This window comes from Psammomys obesus, unplaced genomic scaffold (assembly GCF_907164565.1).
Source record: "Psammomys obesus unplaced genomic scaffold, mPsaObe1.curated_primary_1811, whole genome shotgun sequence".
Taxonomy (NCBI): domain Eukaryota; kingdom Metazoa; phylum Chordata; class Mammalia; order Rodentia; family Muridae; genus Psammomys; species Psammomys obesus.
This window is the reverse complement of record NW_026585689.1, coordinates 8814498-8840759: the sequence shown is the minus strand read 5'-3', so window position 1 is coordinate 8840759 and position 26262 is coordinate 8814498. Positions and strand designations below refer to the sequence as shown.

Genomic DNA, 26262 nt, shown 5'->3' with positions numbered 1-26262 from the left:
CCACAATTTCTGTATCCATTCCCCAGTTGAGGAACATCTGGGTAGTTTCCAGCTTCTAGCTATTACAAATAAAGCTGCTACAAACATGGTTGAACAAATGTCCTTATTGTGTATTTGAGTCTCTTTTGGACATATGCCTAGAAGTGGTATAGCTGGATCTTGTGGTAGCACTATTCCTAATTGTCTGAGAAAACACCAGATTGATGTCCAAAGTGGTTGTACAAGTTTAGGTTGTGAAAACTGTGGTGTGTCACAGTGTGTCCCACTGTATGTTCTTTCCCACAGTTCTTAGCTTGCAAATATTCATTGCAAAAAGTCCTTGGTTTGGTACAAGGGCTCTGGCTTCTGGCTTCTGCTACACTATTAATACTTGAACCTCACTGGATTCCTCTACGATATCCTGTTGTTGCCCTGTGTCATGGAGATCTCTTAGTTTTGGATCTGTAGGGCCAGCCCTAAACTCCAGCAATTCATTGATTGGGTAGGTGTTGGAGGGGTCCATCTCAAAGCCCTGGATCTGAGTGGTATCTGAGCTGGTCAGCTTGCTGGTTGTTCTGCACCAACACCATAGGAGCGAGCTCTCCTGCCCTGATCCAGCTGGCCCATTCAGTGCCACTGCCAGCAAAGGGGCTGAACCAGCTGTACCACTTCCATGCCCTTGGGCCTGGCTTATCTGCTCCCATGCTATCAGGGTCTGTTTTACTGTGCTGCCCAGGCAAGGTGCATAACCCACTCTCACAAATGATGCAGCAGGAGAGGGACAGGGCCACTTCTCCCACTCTCATGACTCCTGGGCCATCTCTCTTACCTGCTGCAGGTGGTGAGGGAAGAGGGGGGATATCTCTCCTTTCTCCATGCCACTGTCTGTACAATGAGTGGCAGGGCCAGCTTCTCACACTAATATCATCATGGCTGGCTCACCTAGAACTCATGAAACCATGTTCATCTCTACTGTACTTCCCAGGGCTATCTGCCAGGCCTGCTCCTATGAGTACTTTAACTGGTTAGGGATGGGGTGAACACTTTCATGTTGCTCTGGTGAAGGGTGGGGCCAATCAGCTCATCCCTCAGACAGCAACATGTTGCCAGGCAACAGCCCAGACCAGGAACTTTTATAGACCTCTGCTACTGCAGGGCTATAGACCAAGACATTGGCATGTGATGGCAGCACAGGCCAAGGCCCAACCATGGTCCTAGGAGGCATCACCAGCTGCTCACATCAGGCTGTCCCTCCATACCTTTGAATCTGTAGTTCTGCCTCTCTTCAAAGTGCCCACATCCTAATGTTTCTCTTTCTCTTCTATTTCTCTAACACTTGCTTGCTCCTCTTTGTGGCATCTGGAGTCTCTGAGTGTCTGGGGTCATCTCAGAAGCGGTCTCAGGAGTGCTATGCCCTGCCTGTGCAATATTTAGCTGGATAGGGTATTTTTGGGCATAGTTTGCCCTTCTAAGGCCTGAATGGTGGTCATCTCAAGCTTGCCTTCTTCGGGGAAGGTAAGGCTACAAATCCTTCAGAGGTTCACAGGTCAGTGTGTCTACACTGAGTGTAGACACAGCCTCTCTCCCCTCTGCCACCTAATGATGCACATTTGACACAGCAGCCACACTTCAACACCTCTAGGGGCAGTGAAAAGCATTTCACTACCATGATTGGTGTTGCTGGTGTAGACTTTATTCCTAGGATAATTAATGTAATTTTCTAAATATCAAGGCTTTCACTGTACTGTCAAGACTAAAATACTAGGTAGAGTGATGAACCTTTGGATGGTCAAATTATGTTTCACAACCTGGGACCTTGTTGTGTTGCTAAGTAAGAGTTACAAAGTATTTGCATATCCTTTAAGGAGAGTGTTCAGCATTGTGTAGTTGGATCTGAAACAGTCACAAAGGTGCTTAAAAAAGGAAAAGTATGAAGGCAAAAAGGCAAGAGAGTGTCACAATGAAAGCATTAAAACCAGTATATTCCTGACTTCGAGAAGGAAGAAATTGCACAAGGGTTGCAGATGTCCCGAAATTGAGTTTTGTGGACAAAGATTTGTACCTGGCTAAGATAGGAGATGCATCCTTTGACATCTTGAATTGAACCCTCTGATATCCACTTCTGACTTGGTACCTCCAGAATTGTACTAAAAAAATTCATACTGGACTATGTTACCAAACTGATAATAGTTTGTTATAACAATGACAGTTGTCCACGAAATTCTACTCACATCTCACTGACTACAAAGTAATATGTATTACTTTGTTTCTCTATGTATTAATGCAGAAATTATCAAATACAGTATTTTCCTAGTCAGTGATTTACACATGGCAAATGTTTAATTTATGTGACCTGATAAACCAGTATCAGATGAAAGGGGAGGAGGTTCTCCCCTATCAATGGACTTAGAAAGGGGAAGGGAGGAGATGAGGTGAGGAAGGAAGGGTGGGATTGGGAGGGAAAGAGGGAGTGGGATATAGCAGGGATACAAAGTTAAAAAACTGTAACTAATATTAAAAACTATAAAAAAATAATACACTGAAGGAGAAAGCAAAAATATGTTTTGCTGGTTTTATCGATACAAAGTCTTTTGAAAACATACCTATTGAACCAATAAGAAACAAATTGTTAATTTAAAATGAGGGCTAGAGAACTAGGGTCAGATGGAAGGGGAGGGGGACCTCCCCTATTAGTGGACTTAGAGAGGGGCATGGAAGGAGATGAGGGAGGGACAGTGGGATTGGGAGGGAATGAAAGAGAGGGCTACAACTGGGATACAGTAAACCAACTGTAATTAATATAAAATAAATAAATAAAAATTAAATAAGTGAGGGCTAAATAAAAACAAACCCATTGAACCAATGAGAAAACAATAGTTAATTTAAAATGAGGGCTAAAGAACAGCATGCAAGAGAGGCGGGGCAAGATGGCAGCGCCGGGAGGACTCTCATTCTGAGCAGCAGCAGCAGGATCAGCACAGTGACCAGCAATCAGAACTCGCGGCCATAAAACACAGTCATTGTGTTTCCTAGGTGAGAGGATACCCCACGGTGGGGGATTCAATCAGCTTTTAACTCACCCGGCTAAACAGTGGAAGAGATCCCGGTTCCACCAGACGCTTGGCTGCCAGCCGCCAGCCCCAGCCCCAGTCCAGAGCCACAAGCCAGTGTCTCTGGTCACAGTCCCAGACTGAACCATGCGCACCACACTATCAGAGACTGGAATTTTCAGTCGAGAGATAACCCCATGGTACAGGAAACAATTGGGACTGACCTTAGGTCACCCAGACATCCCCTAGAAAAGACTCAGGTTCCACGGGCGCCCCAGGAGCCAGCCCGGAGCCAGAGCCGGGGACCCAGTCTCCAGCACAGAGCCCTGCCTGCCTGCATGCCTGATTTGCCGCCTGAGATAGAACTGTGGGCACCAGGGCACCAGCAAATGAGTTTCACTGTCCAGTGCAAACACACAGGGAGGGAAACGGCTGGTCTGATCTCAGAGCACTCAGCAGACACCCCCACCCCGAAAAGGTCTCAGGAAAATTACCCAGTTTAGGCAGACGCCCAGGCTCCCAAAGGCTGGAAAGGCAGGCACAGGCAGTGTCTGTGCACCAGACAGCTGGCGGAGACTGAGCTGCCATCATTCAGCTGTGCTCCAGACACAGGCAGTTTCTGCAGCCAGCCAGCTGGCAGAGACTGAGCAGTGTACACCAGGGCAAAAAAAAAAAAAAAAAAAAAAAAAAAAGAGAGAGACTGGGAGTCCCTGTCTCCAGAGAATCCACAGGGAAGGAAGGAAAATGTACTGACTTAAATCACCCAGTCCTTCCCTGGAAAAAGTCTAACAGACTGGCAGGGCCGAACCGCCATCACTCAGCTATGCTCCAGACACAGCCACAAACAGTTGCTGCAGGCCAGATGTCCACCTGGTTCACAGCAGCTGATCATTAAATTTACAGCAAGAAACCCAGAAACAGGGCAGCTGTCCTCAGGACTTCCCTGGGTGAGAGGAGAACCCTCTCGACTAACAAAGACCACAGTTACCACTCAGGTCTCTATCCCTGAGTAAGGTGAGCAGCAGTAACTCCTGAAAAAATGCCAACCACCCAGGTACTATACCCAAAAAGCTGAGAAGACATCCTTCAAAGAAAACCAGCTTTCTGAGAAAGGGGATTCTTTCCACCACAGGATCCTGAGGAACCACCAGAAAATAACCCCAAATCCAGCATTACAGAAGACACTGGAAGGGAAAATACAACCCAAGAAAATTAGCTTCTGTCAAGAAAACACAGGAAATAATTAACCTTACTACAGCAAAACAAAAAGCAACCAAGCACACAACCTGATGACCACAGCCAACATCAAAATCAAGGAATCTAACATTGGACTCAACTCTCCAATAAAAAGACACAGATTAACAGAATGGATACGTAAACAAAACCCAGCAATCTGTTGCATACAAGAAACACACCTAAGACACCAAGATAGACATTACCTGGGGGTAAAGGGTTGGAAGAAGACTTTCCAAGCAAATGGACCCAAGAAGCAAGCAGGAGTAGCCATTCTAACATCTGATAAAATAGACTTTCAACCAAAATTAATAAAAAGAGATGGGGAAGGACACTTCATACTCATCAAAGGAAAATTCCACCAGGAAGACATCACAATCCTGAACATCTATGCCCCAAATACAAGAGCACCCACCTTTGTAAAAGAAACATTGATAAAATTTAAACCACATATAGATCCCCACACATTAATAGTGGGAGACTTCAGCACCCCACTCTCAACAAAGGACAGGTCAACAAAACAAATTAAACAACGAAACAAAGTCCAAGTGGATCAAAGACCTCAACATAAAACCAGACACATTAAGTCGGCTAGAAAAAAAAGTGGGGAATACCCTAGAACTCATTGGTACAGGAGAAAACTTCCTGAACAGAACACCAACAGCACAGGCTCTAAGAGGAACAATCAATAAATGGGACCTCATGAAACTGAAAAGCTTCTGTAAAGCAAAGGATACTTTCCTCAAAACAAAGCGACTGCCTACAGATTGGGAAAGAATCTTCACCAACCCTTTATCTGACAGAGGACTCACATCCAGTATATATAAAGAATTAAAGAAGCTGAAAAGCAGCAAACCAAGTAATCCAATTAAAAAATGGGGAACAGAGCTAAACAGAGAACTCTCTGTAGAGGAATATCGAATGGCAGAGAAGCATTTAAAGAAATGCTCAACCTCATTAGCCATTAGGGAGATGCAAATCAAAACAACCCTGAGATTTCACCTTACACCCATCAGAATGGCCAAGATGAAAAACTCAAGTGACAACACATGCTGGAGAAGTTGTGGAGAAAGGGGAACCCTCCTCCACTGCTGGTGGGAATGTAAACTTGTACAACCACTTTGGAAATCAATCTGGCACTTTCTCAGACAACTAGGAATAGCACTTCCTCAAGATCCAGCCATACCACTCCAAGGCATATATCCAACAGAGGCTCAAGTACACAAAAAGGACATTTGCTCAACCATGTTTGTAGCTTCTTTATTTGTAATAGCCAGAAGCTGGAAACAGCCCAGATGCCCCTCACCTGAAAATGGATGCAGAAATTGTGGTACATCTATACAATGGAGTATTACTCACCAATGAAAAATAAGGAAATCATGAAATTTGCAGGTAAATGGTGGGACCTGGAAAGGATCATCCTGAGTGAGTTGTCCCAGAAGCAAAAAGACACACACGGTATATACTCGCTCATATAGACATACAACATAGGATAAACCCACTAAAATCTGTACATCTAAACAAACTAAGCAAAAGAGAGGACCCTAACTAAAATGCTCAATCCCCATCCTGAAAGACAAAGAGGATGGGCATCAAAGAAGAAGAAAACAGGAAACAACCTAGGAACTTGCTACAGAGGGCCTCTGAAAGCCAGAAGAAGAAAACAGGAAACAAACTAGGAACCTGCTACAGAGGATCTCTGAAAGCCTCTTCCCTGCAGACTATCAAAACAGATGCTGAGCCTGATGGCCAACTGGCAGGCAGAGTGAATGGAATTTTATGTAAGAAGTGGGAAATAGCAAGAGCTGGAGAGGACAGGAACTCCACAAGGAGAGCAACAGAACAAGAAAATTTGAACACAGGGAACTTCCCAAGACTCATACTCCTACCAAGGACTATTCATGGAGATAACCTAGAACCCCTGCACAGATGTAGCCCATGGCAGTCTAGTGTCCAGGTGGCTTACATAGTGATGAGAAGAGGGACTGCCTCTGACATAAACTGATTGGCCTGCTCTTTGATCACCTCCCCCTGAGGGGGGAGCAGCCTTACCAGGCCACAGAAGACAATGCAGCCATTCTTTATGTGATCTGATAGACTAAGATCAGAAGGAAGGAGAGGAGGACCTCCCCAATCAGTGGACGTGGGGAGGAGCATGCATGCAGAAATGGGAGGTAGGGTGGGATCGGGAGGGGAAGAGGGAGGGGCTTATGAGGGATACAAAATGAATAAAGTGTGATTAATAATAATAATAATTAAAAAAAGGAAAAAAAAAGAACAGCATGCAAGGAGATGACCTATACCTCCTGCTCAAATGTAACCAATTGGCAGCTCAGTCTTCATGTGGATCTCTGAGTGAGGGGAGCAGGGCTGCCTCTAGCATGAACTCAGTTGATTGCTCTCTGGTCACTCGCCCTGCTGATGCAGCCTTGACAGGCCACGGAAGAAGAGGATCCAAGCAGTCCTGATGAGACTTGACAAGCTAAGGGCAGATGGCAGTAGTGGAGAACTCCCCCTTTCAGTGGACTAGGGGAAGGAAATGAGGGGAAGAGAGAGGGAGGGTAGGACTGGGGAAGTTGAGGGAGGAGCCTTCAATCAGGATATATAATGAATAAATTGTGCAGAATAAAAAGAAAAAAAAAGAACAGCATGCAAATCAGTCAAGCTAACAATAAATGTACATAAAAGTATACACGTATTCAAAAGTTTTTAAAGTCTTAATATGAATAAAAGCTTTCTATTACTGTATCAAGAGCACCCACTACAGGTTTTGTGATTGCTTTGATTGTGCAAGTATTATACAACTAATCTGCTTCCAGGAGTGTAGCTATAAATGTCAGTGGACAGGTCATTTTGCTGCATTTATAATTAGGATAAATTGAAATGTTTCTGTTATTACTTTTGAGTCCTTAGTTTTAGCCCTCTCAGACAGTTCAGAGTTCAGCCATATCTCATGTTCCATTTTGCTATAATGGTTTTGACTTAATCCAGCTTTATCTTTACACATATTAATTATCATTATATGTGTATAGCATATGAAGCCTTCTGTCTGTGGTACTAATTGGTAACATTCAGAGATAAATAATGTGCACATATACATTGAATGGGAAAAATCATGATCGAAAAATATTAAAGAAATATTAAAGAATATTATAATGTTAAAAAATATTAAAGAAAGATTAAAGAAATATTAGGGAAATATTCTTTGTGAAGCAGCTGTAAAACTTGTGTTAGGAAACACGGAAATAAGTATTGTCAAATTTGCAGTTCCAATGAAGTGCAAATAATGAATAAAAGATACTGTTTTGTCAAACTATTATACCAGTAAGAATTTGCTACATACTTCAAGAAAAATAAAAGTATAATTACTATAAACTTAGATCTTAAATGGACTGCTAACCAAAGTAAACTATTACTATTAATATACAGGTATAGCATTATGATAGTCATTGTTATAGTTTCTCTTATAGAAACACAATAATTGAAGGTCAGAATTTTAAGCATATGTGTGTGTGTGTGTGTGTGTGTGTGTGTGTGCAGTTATACATTTGAAAGTCAAACGAGTCAGTACCAAGATTATCCCATGTTCAAAATCCATATCCTTTTTCTTCTATCATATCTTTAAATATGTATCTATTTATTATTTATTACAATTTATTGAGTTTTTATCCCAGCTGTAGATCCCTCACTCTTCTCCTCCACTTCCCACCTTCCTTCTTCTCCTCCCTTGCCCCTCCCTTAGTCAACAGATAGGGGAGGTCCTCCTCCTCTTCCATCTGACCCTAGCTTATTGGGTCTCATCAGGACTGCCTGTATTGTCTTCCTCTGTGTCCTGGCAAGACTATACCCACCTTCCCAAGGGGGAGGTGACCAAAGAGCAGGTCAATGCATTCATGCCAGAGACAGCCTCTGCTTCCCTTACTGGGAGGAACACTTCATTCTCATCAAGTGACCATCTTTTTTTTAACTGAGTTCTTAGCAGAGGCTAAGAATGTAAAACCTGGAAATACATCAGTGACCTCCCTCAATATCATTTCCAACTTCAAGGAGAAAATGATTGCACTTTGGTACTTACTGGCATTTTCTGATCTCAATATTTTTAAGTGACTCTTTAAAATATAACAAAGGGTCAATAATTTAGTGTGTGTGTGTTATAAGCTAGTGAGTCAGCAAGCTGTACAACAATTATTACCACCTCACAAAGTATTTCAGCACCTCAAAAAGAAATTCCACACTTATCAACTGTCACTCATCTCTTTTCCTGTAACCTCCAACAGCCTATAACTTTAGCATTACCTATGTATTTCTTGAATGTTGATATTGGAACAGTATAATCTGTGTCTATTTTGTAACTGGCTTCTTGAACATAACATATTTTTTTTCATGAACAGTCTTGTTATATGACACACACTTAATTTCTTTTTATGACTGGGTAAAATTCCTCTACGTTGAATTACAACATCTTATATATCTATTTTTCATTTGATGCGTTTTTAGTCTTTGGTATTAGGTGAATAATGAAGAATTATTTTCAAGAAAATGTTGTTAGTGTATATTCATTGTACATAATAATAAGATTTTAAAAAGATTTTCATACAGTCATATCATATGATTTTTATCATATCCAACCTCTAGAGTCTGCCCTTTATACTTCCAGTGCAACAAACTAGGCTTCTTCATTCTTACACAATTTTGGTTTTACTTCAATGACCCTTACTTTAGTGATTTTATGTCCTACATAAAATCAGGCTCCACAAAGAGAGGAAGCATTTGCTATTTTTCTTTCTGTGTCTGAATTATATTGCTTAACAGATAGTTTCTGATTATATCTATTCTTCTCTGAATAAGAATATTTTCTTATTTATAGCTGAATAAAATCCTATTATATATATGTATGTGAATATTATGTTATATTTAAATATATTTATTATATTATTCCCCCATTTTTTCTCTTAACAGACACTGAAGCAGATTAGATAGCTTAACTATTCTAAACTGCTCTGCAATAAATGTTCATATTCAGGTGTCTCTGTGTTGTAAGGGCTTGGTGGCCTTAAAACCAATAATGAGTGGTGGTATAGCTCGTTTTTTTGTTTCTTTGAGGAAACTTCACACTTACCTCCACTGTAGCTATCACAACTTAAATTTCTATAAGCAATGTAATAATGTTTCCTTTGTCCTGATTACTTTTCACCAAAATTTCCTCTTTGTTTTCTGGATAATGGCTATTCTTTCCTAACTGATATAAGCTAGAATTTTCCTGTTGTTTCAATGTGTGTTTTCCTGATAACTGAAGCTTTCATTGTTAGAGTGTCACTCATAAAGCTAGCATAATGTTGGTTGAATTTTGTTTTTAAAATCTCTGTATTTGTTCATTTGAAATACATTTTATTGTTCAAAATGGACTCTGTTGGAGTATGGAGGAGAGATTATCTGTCTCCACCAGAATGAAGATGTCTTCCATGAGCTTAAAAAGTGTAAGATGTACTGGGCATGGTCCCTGGAGACACTATGAGGGTAGAATGCTAACTCCATTCACAGCTTCCAGATACGCTAATATGCATATAAAATTACTGTTTCCAATTGAAGATGACTCATTTTTCAACTTCAATAACTTTTGGGTAACAGAAAAAAAACCAATGAATATGTTATGTTTACCTAAGGTATTTGTTATTAAGTGAATAAATGGAAGGAAAATATATTCAGTAATACCAAATGCCAGTACAAGAAAAAAAGAAAACATGGAGGAGAGATAATAAACATAAAATATCACTTGGAATAGAGTTGTGGTAAACAGAATTCAAATATTAGCAAATGACAGAAATGCATGGAAAAAAAAAGCAAGGTTGGGTGAGGAGTCAAGGAGTAAATGATTTAGGAATGTAAAGAAATTATATGAGTTTTAGGAAAAACAAACAAACAATGAACAGAATCCAATAAAATAAGTGAAGTATCAAAGGTATGTATCATAAAACCTCCCCAAACAATAAAGGAAGTAAAATAGAACAATTAAGACACATTTAGGAATAAGTAAGTATTTTTGAAAGCAGTAGAAAGTGATATAAATGTAACAAACTATTATAGCAATAGCCAGTATCTCTTCTGAGTTGTTGCTGGGTCCTTTATACTTAAAATGTTTCATTGAGCAAACCAGGAATGCCTGCTTTTGGTGTATTCGGATCTATCCTGTCAACTTCAGTATGCAGTCACTGAGTGTAGTATAAAAAGGTTATCTGCTTTGATAGTCTGCAGAGTGGAGGCTTTCGGAGGCCCTCTGTGACTGGTTCCTAGGTTGTTTCCTGTTTTCTTCTTCTTCTGATATCCAACCTCTTACGGCCAACTGTTGGGCAGAGTGCATGGAATCTTACGTAAAAAGTGGGAAATAGTAAGAGCTGGAGAGGACAGGGACCACACAAGGAGAGCAAAAGAACCAGAAAATTTGAACACAGGGAACTTCCCAGAGACTCATTCCAACCAAGGACTATTCATGAAGATAACCTAGAACCCCTGCACAGATGTAGCACATGATAGTTCAGTGTCCAAGTGGGTTACCTAGTAATGGGAAGAGGGACCGCCTCTGACATAATCTGATTGGCCTTGCTCTTTGATCACCTCCCCCTGAGGAGGGAGCAGACTTACCAGGCCACAGAAGATGACAATGCAACCACTCCTGATGTGATCTGATTGACTAAAATCAGAAGGAAGGAGAGGAGGACCTTCCCTATCAGTGGACTTGGGGAGGGGCATGCATGTGGAAGGGGGAGGGAGGGTGGGATCGGGAGGCGAGGAGGGAGGGGTTTATGGAGGAATACAAAATGAATAAAGTGTAATTAATAGTTAACAAAAAGGTTATCTGTTGGATTGTAAAGCTACCCAGGCATAAGTAGAGTCAGACATTCCCTAAGACTTTCCCTCTTCAGTTCTTGAGTTTGAATCTGGGCTATTTCCCCCTCTCCATTGCGTTTCCAATGAGTTGGATGGTCATACTCCCTTACATGGATTTATGAATGTGCCTCCAGAATGGTCAAGCCCAAGCTCTTATTTAACTTTTTGGCAATTTTGTTCATCTTACATGTACTTAGGTTGTCTGTTTGTCAGTGTCTTTGGTCTTGGGTTCAGTGAGGTGACTCCAGGTCAGTTTGTTTGTGGGTATGTACATGTGGCTTTGTGGTTCTCAGAGTTTGGTGCTGCTAGTAGATGGGAGGTTTGGAGTAGCAGTTGGGGAAAGTTTTCTCTATCTTCACTCCTCTTCCCTGCAGACTGTCTCTCTGGATCTGATCCTTCCCTGTCAAAGCATTTTAAGTACTGAAATGAGATGCTCAGCACTGTTATCTCAGTGTCTACGTCAAGAGGATTGCGGATGTTTCAAGGTTTTGTTTTTGTTGTCTTTGCTTCAAGAATTTTCTTTTTCTATTTTTTTGGGGACAAAAGTTGGTAATTTCCTCCTCTTTCTTTCTGATTCTTGAAGTGCTCTAGGTTAGAGTTTGCTTATTTTCTTAAAATCTTGACTTCAGCATTTCTTTTATTTATTAACTTTTATTTTTGATTATTAATCACAGGTTATTTACTTTGTATCCCAGCTGTAGCCCCCTCTCACATTCCCTCCTAATCCCATCCTCCCTCATCTCCTCCCTGCCCCTTCCCAAATCCACTGCTAGGGGAGGTCCTCCTCCCCTTCCTTCTGACTCTAGCTTATCAGGTATCTTCAGGACTGGCTGTCATTTCCTCCTCTTTGGCCTAGCAAGACTGTTCCTCCCTCTGGGGTGGGTGGGGGTGTAAAAGAGCCAGTTGCTGAGTTCATGTCAGAAATAGTTTCTGTTCCCCTTGCTAGGGAAATCCACTTGGTTACTGAGCTATCACGGGCCACATCTGAGCATTGGTTCTAGGTTATATCTTAGATGCTCAGATGACTTCAGCATTTCTGTTGTCCATCTAGCCTCTCTGATATGTGGATGGCTCTGGACCTCTGTAGCCTTTCCACATTAATCACCTTTTTCTGATCCATAGATCATGTGCTCCTTTACAGATTTGAGGGGGCCTAAGAGATTTCTGCTTGAACTGGTAGGCATAACCAGTTCCTATACAGTAAAGTATAAACCTCCACATTTTTTTCGCCGCTTAGTCTTCTGTGTGTATATATAATTATCAGAGGACTTATTAGGATGAGTATGCATGGAAAGTCAAGTGTAAGACTTAGGCACTTTTGAATCATGTAGTTAATATGACATTTTAATATTCTTATCTAATTCTGGTAGGTTTCCTTTATAAAAATATTTTATTATGAAGATGGATTAAGTACATATTAAAATATTGTGATAAAAATGTGGTATAATCATAGAAGTTAACACAGATGTGTGTTATAATAAAACACTGGTTATTTATTACAAATGAAACAAGAGGAGTTAAAAAAGACAGCAAATCCAGTAAGTCTAAGTATATTCCATAAGTACAGTATGATTGGACACAGTATTATCTACTAAACAGATGCAGTGTGAAATTTGACAGAGGATTCTTAGTGAAGCAAGATGAAACTAAATTTGATTCTTGTCTCTTCTTCTAAATGTTAGAATGTTTCTATGGATACTAATCAGTCTCTGTGCCTCAATTTCCCTTCTGTAAATTTGAAATATAATACCTATATTATGTATTTAGTTTTAGAAAAAAACTTAAAATTTCAGTGTAATGGCATGAACAGCTTCAAAATGCCTGGTGCAAAGTTGATATGTTTAATGCAGTCAGCTTAAATTTCTCTACTTCACACAGGATTTCATCCTTTTATAACATCAATTATGAATAGAATTTATGTTGTATATTTTAGATTTCCTTGCTTATCACCTGTTTCAGTCTTCTAAGAGGTAAAAAACATGAAAGTAGAAGTTCTATCTTTTTTGTCTCTGGCTATATGCCAGGATTTAGGACCATGACTAGAATATCCTAGAAACATATGAATATTTGTCTACTACATGAATGATAGTTATATTGTTTTAGCTTCTAATCTTTGGAATTTGAGATGACAACTCTACATGAGCTTTCAAATTGCTCAATACATTTTTGATAAAAGCAAACACTTGCACCTGAATAGGTGATGATGTAAATTTTGTCTTTGGATATTCTATATGTTCATGATTTCATTCCCACACTTGAGGAGGATATGTGAATTACATAAAGACTTCTCCAAATATTTACTCAATAGAAACATCATCGTAGATAAGGATCCCTATCAACTCTGAGGAATAGAGTTCCCCTTTCTGAAAAAAAAAATGGTTGTGTTTGTAAGTGGTGAGTTCTATGAGACAGGTTATCATGTTTATATTTTTGTTTATTGCAACTAGGAATTAATAATTATGTGTTTAGCCCAAGAAATATACAATACCACAATTTCATTTCTTCTGTGTTATTATATCACTTTCTCTTACATAGAAATGTCTACCTCCAGAAATTTTAAATAAGGCATTTCCTATGATACCATAAATAAAATTGAAATAAATATAATAATATTTTATTTTTTAAGCTTAAAAATGATTATTGAGTACAAATAAATATTCTTGGACTAGGGTTATATTTGCATGCTAGCTATTCTGATTATCATGTGTGAGATTTTACTGTGTTTTTAAGAACTCAAGTGTTCCCCAAAATATGTGCTGAAATCCTTTTTCCCAGTACTGAGACTTAGTAGAGACTAAGTTAACCAGGGCCAGCTTAGTTCCATTTAAACTAAGATGTTCTTCCAAACCCAAGTAAGATGGCACCCATCACTGCAAAAGTTTGATGAGCATAGTATTATTACTTTATTATCAAATAGAAATGGAAGAAATCATGCAGGGTTTGAGGAAAGTTCAAAACAAAAGAACAAAACCAAAAACAAACACACAAACAAACAAAAAAACCCAAACAACAACAACAACATCAAACGAGTTGAGGACATATTTGGAGTGCAAACCTAAAACAGGAATAGATGGAAAAGGTGGATAAAAGAATATGGTGCACGTGAGGCCTAATGGAATGTATAAGAAGGTCATAGAAACCTATAATTTTCTAAGTTAGTTAAACATACAATTAAATAGATTGAATAGAGATGCCTAACAAGTATAAGTAATATAAATCCTAAAAACTTTGGATTATTAAATAAAAAGTCCATGTTGGATATACCTGTCTTGCTGGTGAGGAAGGCCGTCAAACAATATTGTGTCTTTCTATTGTTCTTAGTATCCCATCAGAAATAAATGTAAGACCTATTGCTGAGGGCACAACAAAATTTGGCTGCAGAACATTGAGAAACACCCTGAACTGAGGTGAAAACTCCCTCCCAGATCCTCTGATGATGAATGTTCATGGCTACAGAAGGTACTGTGCAGGTCATAGGGTGAGAAAATCCAACCGTAATTTCCCCCAGCTGTGTACTTTGGATGCTACAAGACCATCCTGCCAGTCAAGACACCCTACCTGTTACAAGAGTGCCATGACACTTATGTAGCTAACTATTTGTGTTTGGTTGCCTCAGAGGCCTATTTTTGAGGAAGGAGTTCATGCCTAGTATTATGATTGCACGTTACTGAGAAGTCATGAGACCTAAGAGTAACCTTCTTCTTAATAATAGACATATTGGAAAAAAGCCTATCAAGTATATTTATACCTAATGGAAATGCTGTCTTCAGTTCTACTCAGAACTTCTCTTTTAATAGGAAATGGCAGTTAATGCAGAGACTCATCACTGGTGAAGGTGCTGAGAGTAAGTGATTTTTCAGTGCTCAACCCTCAATAATATACACACACACATGCATACACACACATATATAACTTATTATATATATATATAATATAATTTATTGTACATAATTACATATAAATTTATATATATATGACAGAGGAGGAGGAAAAAAGCCATGGAAAATAATTTTCTATGTATTATGCCTGTTGACTTTATGAATTCAAAGTGGCTGAGATTATTTACACAGGGTTTGCAAACGATCGGGCCATCAGTCTTCATCCACAATAGAGAAAAGTCATCTTGAACCCAAATATTCAAACTTGAGTCATGGGAGCCATTCACAGCCAAACCACAATGGACAGAAACAGTCTTAAAGGGAACAGATACAGTTTTGGGGGGTAATATCTTTGAAGAACAGTGGAAAAAAATTCTTCAGAAAACCAAGAAGTTAAAGCAACAGTTCAGATGGCCAAAGAGGCACAATAACAAGTCACCAAGGGTTGTAATTCTTGAAAGGAAATAGCTTAATGTGATTTTAATATTGGTTGAATCCTATATTATATTCAAGGATTTTTGGGAAATCAAATCTCTATCCTGTAATAACATTTTGAAAGCTGATAACTCTTTTTTTTTTTTTTTTACAGATTCATAGGTGTAATGACACTATCCTGTAGATGGAATCATACCCATTAAATTTGGATAAGACTTTGAATTTGATTTATTGATATTAATATAGTTTTTTATATTGTTATTGTTGTTTTTTATGCACTGAAACCAATTCACACAAAATCAAATTTGAAGGTGCAATGTTGAATGCATTAGGGCTATCTTCTGATAAAATAATATATTTTGCATGTAGAAAGTTTTATTTTTTTGTTGCTGTTATAAAATATAATGACCAAAATTGACCGAAGGAAGAAAGTATATTTTCTTTTTTTATTATCATTTATTACAAAATATTCAATTTGTATCCCAGCTGTGGCCCTTTTCCTTGTCTCCTCCCAATCCCATACTCCCTCCCTCTTCTCCCCTTGTCCACTGATAGGGGAGGTCCTCCTCCCCTTCTATTTGACCCTAGTCTATCAGGTCTCATCAGGACTGGTTGCATCATCTTCCTCTCTGGCCTGGTAAGGCTGCACCTCCTCCCCCCAGAGAGTGGTGATCAAAGAGCAAGCCACTGAGTGCATGTCAGAGACAGCCTCAGTTTCCCTTATTAGGGTACCCACTTGGAGACTGAGTCTACTGGCTACATCTGAGCTGCGTTTTCAGGTCCTCTCCATGCATTGTACTTGGTTGGGTTATCATTCTATTCAGGAACCTCAGGGTTCAAATTTTATGGCTCTTTGTCCTTCAACAAAGGACCTCCTTTTGAAGCTCCTGTCCCCTCCAGTTCTTTCTTTCTCCCCCTTCTTTCATAAGATTCCCTACACTATTCCCAAAGTTTGGCTATGAGTCTCAGCCTCTGCTACAATACATAATCAGTACAGTCTTTCAGAGGCCATCTGTGGTAGGCTCCTGTCCTATTCCCTGTCTTCTCTGGCTTGGGATGTCTATTGTGTTTGTCCTTCTGAATGAGGAGTGAGAGCTAAACAACAAAGAAGCTCCTAGGGAAGATGCTCAGTCTTCATGCAGAAAGACAACTGTGAAAGTATACTTTCTAAGAAATAAAGTATACTTTTTTGCAGGCTAGATTTCACAGTGGTGGGTATTGTCTGGCAATAGGAAAGGGGCCATTATGGATATAAATAAACTTAAAAGTGGGGATACTGAGATCAGATTACCAGTTTATCTTAAAGGATGCATGTTCTTATGAAATGGTGATAGAAGAGATTATTGTGGATACATTGAGGCAGAGACAGATTATGTTCTCAAAAACAATGACTGACAAAGCAGAAGCTTAAGTTCTGGAAAAAGACAAGGACATTTCCACTCTGAAGGGTTGAATAGAAGAGCACAACTCAGCCACCATGGTACCTGAGACTTTCAAAATACAGAACCATGAGAAAATTATTTTCTGTTCCTTTAAATCACCTTATTTATTTTTTATTTTTTTAATTTTTTTTATTAAATACAGTTTATTCACTTTGTATCCCAGCTGTAGCCCACTCTCTTGTCCCTTCCCAATCCCACCCTCCCTCTCTCATATACTCCTACACCCCTCCATAAGCCCACTGATAGGGGAGGTCCTCTTCCCCTTCCTTCTGACCCTAGCCTATCAGGTCTCATCAGGACTGAGGACTGCCTTCATTGTCTTCCTCTTTGGCCTGGAAAGTCTGCTCCAGACTTAGGATGGGATGGGGTGTGAACAAAGAGCCAGCTACAGAGTTCATGTCAGAATCAGTTCCTGTTCCCATTACTAGAGAACCCACTTGGACGCTGAGCTGCCATGGGCTATATCTGTGGAGGGGTTCTAGGTTATCTCCATGAAAGGTTCTTGAAAGGATTATCAGTCTCAGAATAGACACCTGTGCCCAGATATTATGGTTCTGTTGCTCTCCTTGTGGAATTCCTATGTTCTTGAGGTCTTTCTATCTCCCCTTCTTTCATAAGATTCCCTGCAGACTGCCCAAAGTTTGGCTATGAGTCTCAGCATCTGCTTAAATACCCTGGTGGATTGAGTCAGAGATCCTCTGTGGTAGACTCCTGTCCTGTTCCATGTTTTCTTCCTCCTCCAATGTCTATCCCCTTGCTTTTCAGAGTGACGATTGATCATCTTACTCAGGGACCTCCTTCTTGCTTAGCTTCTTTAGGTGTACAGATTTAAGTATGATTATCCTGCATAGTGAACATATTTTGTATATAACCCTAGGCATGCTATAGTTGGATCTTGAGGTAACACTATTCCTAATTGTCTGAAAAAAGTGCCAGGTTGATTTCTAAAGTGGTTGTACAAGGTTACATTCCCACCGGCAATGGAGGAGTCATACCCTTTCCCCACATCCTTTCCAGAATGTGTTGTTACTTGAGTTTTTGATCTTAGTAATTCTGATAGGTGTAAGGTAAAATCTCAGGTCAGTTTTGATTTGCATTTTCCTGTTGACTAAACATTTCTTTAAGTATTACTCTGCCAGTCAATATTCCTCTATTGAGAATTGTCTGTTTACCCCTGTACCCCATTTCTTAATTGTATTGCTTGGTTTGTTGGTGTTTAACTTCTTGAGTTCTTTATGTATTCTTAATATTAGCCCTCTGTCAGATACAGGTTGGTGAAGATCTTTTCCCAGTCTGTAGGCTGTCGTTTTGTTCTGATGACAGTATCTTTTGCTTTACAGAAGCTGTTCAGTTTCATGAGGTCCCATTTATTGATTGTTGCTGTTGGTGTTCTGTTCAGGAAGTTGTCTCCTGTGCCAGTGAGTTCAAGGCTCTTCCCCACTGTTTCTTCTAACTGATTTAGTATGTCTGGTTTTATGTTGAGGTCTTTGATTCACTTAGACTTTAGTTTTGTGCATTGTGATACATCTGAATCTATTTTCATTTTTCTACATGTAGACATCCAGTTAGACCAGCACCATTTGTTGAAGATGCTCTCTTTTTCCATTATATGGTTTTGGCTTCTTTGTGAAAAATCTAGTATCTATAGTTGTGTGGGTTTATTTCTGGGTCTTTTATTGGATTCCATTGATCCACCATTCTGTTTCTATGCCAATACCATGAGGTTTTTATTACTATTGCTCTGTAGTACAGCTTGATATCAGGGGTAGAGATACATCCAGAAAATCTATTGTTGTACAGGATTATTTTAGCAATTTTGGGTATTTTGTTTTTCCATATTTAATCTCTTTACTTGGTATTGATTTAATTTTGGTAAATTTAATCTATCAAAAATTTGTCCATTTTATTTTGGTTTTCAAAATTTGTGGTAAATAGGCTTTTGTGGTAAGACTTAATGTTTGCTTGGATTTCTTCAGTGTCTGTCGTTATGTCCCCTTTTTTGTTACTGATTTTTCTGATTTGAATAATTTCTCTCTGCCTTTTATTTAGTTTGGCTAAGGGTTTGTCATTCTTGTTGATTTTCTCAAAGAACCAGCTCTTGGTCCTATTATTCTTTGATTTTTTTTTTCTAATTCATTGTTTTTAGTTCTGATTTTGATTATATCCAATTTTCTTCTCCTTTTGGATGTGTCTGCTTCTTTTTTCCCCCCTAGGGCTTTTAGGTATGCAGTAAGTTGCTTGTATGAGTTGTCTTGATGTTCCTTCTGGAGGCACTTAATGCTATGAACTTTCCTTTCGCACTTCTTTCATTGTGTCCCATGAGTTTGGGCAATCGGTGCCTTCATTTTCATTGAATTTTAGGAAGTCTCTAATTTCTTTATTTCATTTCTTTCCTGACCTAGCTGTTATTGAGTAGAGAGTTGTTAAGTTTCCATGTGTGTAGGTTTTTGCTATTTCTGTTGTTGGGTAGGTCTAGTTTTAGGCCATGGTATTATGATAAGATACAAGGGATTATTTCAATCTTCTTGTATCTGTTGAGGCTTGCTTTGTGCCCAACTATATGTTAAACTTTCCATAAGGTGCTGAAAAGTAGGTATACTCTTTTGAGTTTGAGTGAAAAGTTCTGTAGACATTAGGTCCATTTGATTTAGGACCTCTGTAAGTGCCATTATTTCCCTATTCAGCTTCTGTATAGATGATCTGTTCCTTGATTAGAGTAGAATGTTGCAATCTCCCACTATTAACATATTGGGATTGATGTGTGATTTAAGGTTTAATAATGCTTCACTTATAAATAAAGGTGCTCTTTTATTTGGAGCGTATATGTTCAGGATTGTGAAGTCCTCCTGGTGGATTATTCCATTGAAAGAAATGAAATTCCCTTCCTCATCTTTTTTGATTAATTTTGGTTGAAATTAGATATTAAGATAACTACTCCAGCTTCTGTTGTGAAGTTATCTATTTCTTGTGTTTTCTTGGGTATAGTTGATTTTGTTGCTTGGAATTTTCCTTCTAGTATCTTCTGTAGGGCTGGGTTGCTGTGTAGGTATTGTTAATGTTTAGTTTTGTCATGGATATTTTGTTTTCTCCATCTATGTTGTGAACAGGGGTTCCAGGATACTACTCCCAATTATCTGAGAAATCACCTGCTTGATTTCCAGAGAGGTTGTATAAGTTTGCACTCCCACCAGCAAGGCAGGAGCTTTCCCCCTTTTCCACATCTTCACCAGCATGTGTTGTCACTTGAATTTTTTTACCTTAGCCATTCTGACTGGTGTAAGACAGAAACTTTGGAGTCATTTTGATTTGCATTTCTCTCATGGCTAAGGACATTGAGCTTTTATTTAAGTGCTTCTCAGCCATTACAGATTCACTTTTGTGAATTCCCAGTTTAGCTCTTTATTGATACAGAAATTGTGGTACATTTATACAATGGAATACTACTCAGCTGTTAAAAATAAAGAAACTGTGTAATTTGCAGGCAAATGGATGCAACTAGAAAAGATTATCCTAAGTGATGTAACCCAGATCCAAAAAGGTACACATAGTATATACTCACTTATAAGTGGATATCAGCTCTATCATATAGGATAACCATACTATAGTCCACAGACCCAAAGAAGCTAAGTAACAAGGAAGGCCTAGGGGAGAGTGCCAGAATGTTAGTCTTAAGGGAAAATAGAATAGATAGCAAAAGCTGATGAAGAGAGGGGACTGGGCAGGATATGGAATAAGGAGTTAATCGGATCAGATGTGGGGAGAATCGGGGGTGAGAATTGAGAGGGCTGGGAACAAGAAGGAAAACTGGGAAGGGACATCTCTTGGTTAAGCAAGAGGCCTAATACAGGGTAGGCTCATGGGAGGGTATGGGTGTGATTCTAGCTAAGACTTCTAACAGGGGAGGGGAGACATGAAGACTGGTGATCACCTCTTAGCCTGACAGGACTAGTGGAAGGAGGGGAACAACAACTACCCACAAAACCTTTCATCCAAAAATTACCCTACCTACAAGAAGTGCAGGGATAATGAAGGAACAGAGATTGAGGGAACGTCTCCCAAACCGAGACCCACCCCATGGTAGAGAGCCAGCTGCTGACACTATTAATGATGCTCTGCTATGCTTGCACACAGGAGCCTAACATGACTCTCCTCTGGGAGGCTTCGGCCAGCAGCAGATCCAGACATATTCCGGGACTTGCAGCCAAGCATGGAGCGAAGCTCGGGGGTGTTGTGTGGAAGTGTTTGGTGAAAGATGGAAGGATCTGTAGGGAACAGGAACCTCACAAGAAGACCTATAGAGACGACTAACTCAGCCTTCTAGACGCTTGCAGAGACTGAGACATCAACTAAGCAGCCTGCGTGATCTGGAGTGAGGCCCTCCGCCCATGAGGATGCAAGATGATGGTGATTTGGTCTTCATGTGGGTCGCCTGGCGACTGGAAGGGTCGAGGCTGTTTCTAGCATGGACTCTGTTGCTTGCTTTTGGATCACTCCTAGTACCTCGCAGAGCTGTCTTGCTTGGCCTCAGGGAATCAGGATATGCTCAGTCCTGATGTGACTTGATGAGCTAGGAGGGTTGATATGGGGGGGAGCTCCCCTTTTCTGGGATGAAAGGGAAAGGGGAAGGAAGAAGAAGGGAAGGAGAGTACTGAGAGGAGAGGAGGGAGGGGGCAACCTTGGGATGTAAGTAAACTGAAATTAAAAAAAAAATAAGAAAAAATAGAAACCCAAGAAACGATAAAGTGTTCATTCTATGCCAATTTTTCCTGAAATGGTGCAGCTACTCTACATCACGTTTTATTGTCATATTTGCTTTGATTTGGAAAAACACATGGGAAATTCAGTCAGAATTTGCATAGTGTCTTATTATATATGATATAGTTTTCAAGACATAAAAAGTTCTTTTTCTACCCTTTTCTTCCACTTTTTGTCTGTCTCTGACAATTGTGGATGCAACTATTCTAGATTCTGAATAAGTCTAGACCTTAGTCAATTTTTTTCATGCTATTTATTCCATCAGAGTCAGCATCACACATTTTTAGTTAATATTGTTTCGTGGACGTATTCAAAGGGTCATGCTGACTGCTGGAATAAATAACATGAAAGCAATCACTGCAGGAGTGGGAGAAAGAAAGATTGTTGTAGCCAGAGAAACAGTGATTTTACTATGAGGTTGTGAGAGACACCATCTGCAGCATGGTTAATATGGCTGTCTATGTACATCCCAAACAAGAATAGTATCTTTAGAGATAAGAACATTTAATGAGAAAAGTCTCACAAGGTCTCCATGCGAGGCAAAGAACTATGGGCGACTGCATAAAACTGAGGGCAGATGAAATAGTCTTCCACAGGGCAAACACTGTTGGTGATCCAGTAGCCAATGGTTATCCAATAGCTCTAAAAACATTCACATACAAGTAACTCCACTGTTAGAGAAACTAGGAAGAGGGCAGCTGATTATTCCCCACTGAATAAAACAAGGACCTAGTGAAAATTTAGTTAATTGGAAAACACATAGTTTGTAACAATATAATTGCTTCATTTGTATTTATTTATACACTTTATAGTTCGTCCCCAAATATAAACTGTGTTCTCTTTTTCACTAAGGGAAGAGATTGTAAGGAACTTCCTTCTGATATAGTATTGCCATTTTGATGTGAAAATTAGAGGAGTGCTGTCACCCGTCACAGTGAGTTCTTGATTTTTAAACTAAATTTCAAACCTACTTTTCCACTTCTAATCAGATACAAAAATAAATGAATACTGATTTAAATTTTTACTTTGAAATTATTCACATGTAAAGTTTATATAATTCTGTTCATCACTATTCAAAGTTTATATTATTATGGTCATCACAATTCAAAGCTATAGGAAAATCCTAATATACACATATACTAGACCCTTATTCACCGAATACTGTTAAAATTGGAAGAGCCTTTATAAAAGTCCAGTGGTCTTGTTGGTAAGCCAAATAATCAGAACTCATTTTGAAAATGTTGTTTCCATAGAAACATTGACTATCCTATTATTTATAAGACTGGATTTAGTAAGGGAATTGACTACATATTATTCTACTGAAAATTATTTACGAGAATAAATTCTGAATTTCAGTCTTGAAGCATGTAGAAAAAGATCATTGGAAAAGGTAAAGGTTTGTGACTTAGACATGGGATCTCACAGAAATACTTTAGTCAAAACTTGCAATCGTTAAGAAATAAGAGATGTATTTCTATTCCCAAGGTCTTACACAATTTCCTTTCCTGTATAAACAATATTTTCTGTTCTTTCACCCAAAGCAGATAATTGGTTTCACTATTTGATTCTCCAGTGAAGCTCTTGAGGATAATCCTCCAGTTTCATGATACATGCCTTGTTTTGACTGAAGTTTCATTGCTTTACAGACAGTGGTGACTCCTGAAGTGGGGTTAAATCCCCATTGAGGATGGAGTATCTGATTATTTCCAGGAAGCTTATAAGGTGTCTTAACCAGGCAAATTCACTATTAAAAATGGCACTGTTTCTTAGAAATTTCTGTGGGGCAACATGTGGTTGAGACACCTATTAAATCCTGGTTTCCAGTCTCCTCTTTACAATAACAACAAGATTTTGACTTTCAGTAGAATTACAAAATGGGACAAAAATGTTCTTTTCCAAACCTTCTTTTAAAACGGGATGGATAGGCTTTGATTCAATTTTATGGTCAGAATTTACTCAATAGGTCTTCCCCCAACACACCCTGATTTAAGTCAATAAAAAACAAACATATTTATGCCTTTCCTTGAAGCCTTTCTTTACTTGTATACAAACCATGACTGGAGTACTACCTAGTAAAAACAGAAGCCCACTGTGCAAGCAGAATCATTGCATCATCCCCTTTCTGTGGACTTCCTGGCCTTTTAACATGACAGAAAAATGAGCAGCATTATTTCATTGATTTGCTAACATTTCTTTTTACAAGACATGCAGCTATTTAGAACAAAGTTGAATTTGTATGGATTAGATACACTCTATATAGACTGTTAGTTGATAAATCAGCCAGTGGATAAACATAGTCCCAGAATAGAACTTTTGGAAATTTATGGAACACACCATTTTGTTGATGCATGGTGTATCATTTACTTTCTGCTGCTCTGATAAAACACCATTACAAAAAAAAAAAGTAATAGAAGAAAGAATTTATTTTGGCTTACCTTTCCAAAAGGGCAGTCTACAGTATTAACAGAATAAGCGGCCTGGGTATTAACCTGAGAAATTTTATTTCCATCCTCACTCAGGAAGAAGAGAAAGTGGGTTGAAAGCATACATCTCAAAGTCAGCCCACAGTGTTACACTTCCTCCGTTAAGGAGATATTCCTTCCAAAATCTCCGTAATACTCCTGGCTCCACTGAATGAGGACCTTGTATGTAAAATCATAGCGTATGCTTCTCACTTACACAACTACCTTTGACCTATATGCTTTAGGCACACACACACACACACACACACACAGAGAGAGAGAGAGAGAGAGAGAGAGAGAGAGAGAGAGAGAGAAGCCAATCATTGGAAACTTGAAAGATGCTATTTTTTTTCCTGAAGAAACTTTAAAGGGAAAAGTAGTTGAAAAATTGAACTTCTGACACTGCTACCTCTTACTGAACGATATTATTTTCTTTAATTTTAATTCCCTCCTTTCCTGTTAGAATCTTCTCACTCTGAAATATGCCCTCTGAATGCTGTGTTGGATAATGTTGGGATGATGTAAACTAGGTCATTTTTTTTAACTCAATTATCAGTCGGGTTGCAGAATTTGTCCAATTAGTATGACAGTCACTAGAATTACAACAAATGGAAAACAGATATACTAAAGATGTAAATTAAAAAAAATAATGAAATAAAATACTCCTCCAACTAAAACAAACAAACAAAAAAGAATATTTTGCCGACTTAAACTGCATAGATGAAAATGTGATTAAAAATTATATTATTACTTTGTAGCTCTTTTGTATTCTGAGGTTTTAAGAAGTTGTTCTCATCTAAGACTTAGCCTGGCATATTGTTTGATCATTTGCTCATATTTGAATCAAATATTATTAAATACGTGGTTTTTATTTTTACAATGTTTAAAATTCAATGTATATTTTGTACAATAAAGAAAAAGAGGTAAAGGCTGGGAGGCTGAGGTGAAAAGAAAGAGTGGAGCATGGAAAAGATAGGAAAAAGAAAAAACACTCAAATAATTTGACAAATAATAAAATTTGACAGATGAATGAAAAGATCTGATTACATATCAAGTTCACAACACAGGCATTTTTTTGTATGACACCAGAACAAGACGCTTGCATAGTTTCAGGTATCAGTGGGAATTTTGGAAAACTGGCTCCCTAGATAAGAAGGAGGATTCTGTTTTACACACACGTGGGTCTTCCCAATATCATACCATACCCCTTAAGACAATTGAAATGAGAAGTCAGAACGTATCTGTGTGTCTTAGGAAATGTTTAGGTCTGCAGAAAAGAAAGGCAGGAGGGAAGAGCTGGAGTGAAGTATCAGAACATGCACAGTATTTACCGTTTTACGTGGATCAGCTTCATGAAGTTTGTACAACTACAATTTGACATCCAAGAAAACTAAATAATAGGATGCTGAGGGAGGAAGATTGTGAGTCCAAGTTAGCTAGATGTGGTCAAGGAGGAGTTCCAGGCCATCCTGGGCTCTAGGCAAGGTGCTGTCACCAAGGGTAGGTCACCATAGTGAGTATCGGGCCAATGACAATTTCCAAGTATTTCTACTCTGTGCCACAGAAATGTGACCTGAACACACGCTGGCAGAAAAAATAAACTATGAAAAATCTGTGGATCAAACTAACATGTAAAACTATGTTCTTCATAAATGTGGGTCCTAGAACTAACTTCTCGATGTCTGAAGCTGAATTTTATTTATTTGTTTTTCTATTGTTTTAGTTAATTAAATTTAGCTTTTCTTCATTTTGAGAGTTTGTACTATGTATTTTTATTATATTCGCTTCACCTTCATCCACTGTTAAAATATTTCCCATCTCTTTCCTACTTACTTACTTTTGTTTTCTTTTTTAAAAATCCAACAAGACCAAGCTGTGCTTTACAAGAATGCTTGGGTGTATGATCTTCCATTGGATCATGACTGACTTATCAGTGACTACACTCTTGGTGAAAATTGACTTGCCATCTTCTAGCTGATAGAAATTGACAATAGCTGGTCTGTGTTGTGGAATGTTTTATAGCCAACTCCCATCTCTACGCTTGAATTTAGTCTGGCTTGGGCTTATACAGATTGTATTCATGGTATCATAGTCCCTGTAAGTTCATTTGTATGCCTGCCCTGCCATGTGGAGAAAACACTGT

General features: G+C 38.9%; 1 non-coding gene across 1 annotated transcript; it reads right to left on the bottom strand.

Annotated features, from left to right (window-relative positions):
* Positions 1–1491: 1491 nt before the first annotated feature.
* Positions 1492–1628, bottom strand: LOC129667566 (small nucleolar RNA SNORA17). The gene has a single exon (XR_008718762.1). It is a non-coding gene; the product is annotated as a small nucleolar RNA SNORA17 (small nucleolar RNA).
* Positions 1629–26262: the final 24634 nt, after the last annotated feature.